Source organism: Etheostoma spectabile, chromosome 16 (assembly GCF_008692095.1).
Source record: "Etheostoma spectabile isolate EspeVRDwgs_2016 chromosome 16, UIUC_Espe_1.0, whole genome shotgun sequence".
Classification (NCBI taxonomy): Eukaryota; Metazoa; Chordata; class Actinopteri; order Perciformes; family Percidae; genus Etheostoma; species Etheostoma spectabile.
The window spans coordinates 25,151,619-25,152,732 of record NC_045748.1 but is presented as its reverse complement, the minus strand read 5'-3'; positions in this window follow the sequence as shown (position 1 = coordinate 25,152,732).

The following is a 1,114-nucleotide window of genomic DNA, read 5'->3' as shown; positions in this document are numbered from 1 at the left end:
AATGAGAATGATGAGTAAATAGTAAAAATTAAATAATAAGTGAGATATGAGAATGAGAAGGATGTTTGTAATGGGCCAAGGGACTGCAGATGAAGATTAGCCTGCATGGCTAAATCTGGCACATGTTGATCAATGTGCATTGTCCCTTTTTAAATAAAGAAATAAAAAAATAAATATATAAATTAGGGTACAAGTTGAAAAATACTGAAATGACCCTTTAATAGGCTGTTCTCCAAATTCAAAAGTCTGCACATCAGCGCCGGATATGAAATTCATTTCCATTTTCCAGGATTCAGAACTACTCTCTGGATACTGTCAGATGCTTCGGGACTTCAACCAAATCTGCCCCATAACGACTTTTAATATAGGATTTATGGCTTGTCTTGTACTCCTGTTCTGTTGCAGAAGGCTAATTCAGTTCTGTTTTTTTGGTTCTTCTATTTTTGTCTGTTATGCTGAGTTTTTTTCTACTTTATTTGATTCTTCTGGTATCTGTGATGTATTTTTGATTTGTAGAGATGTCTTCATAACTCCATTGGGTTTTTTTCAATCTCACCAGCACAATCCTTTTTTATTCAGTATGTAGGATATTGTTTTCTTACTGCACAAATACAAAACTAACTATGAATGGGAAATCTGGATTACATGTCGTTATCCTGATTAAGTGAATAACCATAACACCTATTTGAATGGCTGGGGAACCCCCCAAAAAGTGCTCGGTGGGTGGAGCAGGCGCCCCTATGTGGAGGATTACTCAACGCAGCGGCCGTGGGTTAGACTCCGACCTGCGGCCCTTAGCTGCATGTCATCCCCCCCACCTTCCATATCTTCAGCTGTCTTGTCTAAGGCCTAAAAATGCCACCCCCCCAAAAAAAAATGGTCTTTGAATTGCTGGGGAACCAAACAGAAATGTAAGTGGTAAAATGCGTATAAATATATATCAGCTTATTACTAACAAAAAGTCATACATTTTGGGAGGTCATACACTCTAATTCCTTGCTATGCTGAGGTTGTGCTGAAGTCCCATTTGTATTTTTGCAAATTGCAATTTTTCTGCCAGATATTGCGATTATGATTTCATTTTGCAATTCCCCCCCCCCAAAATGTTTATCTC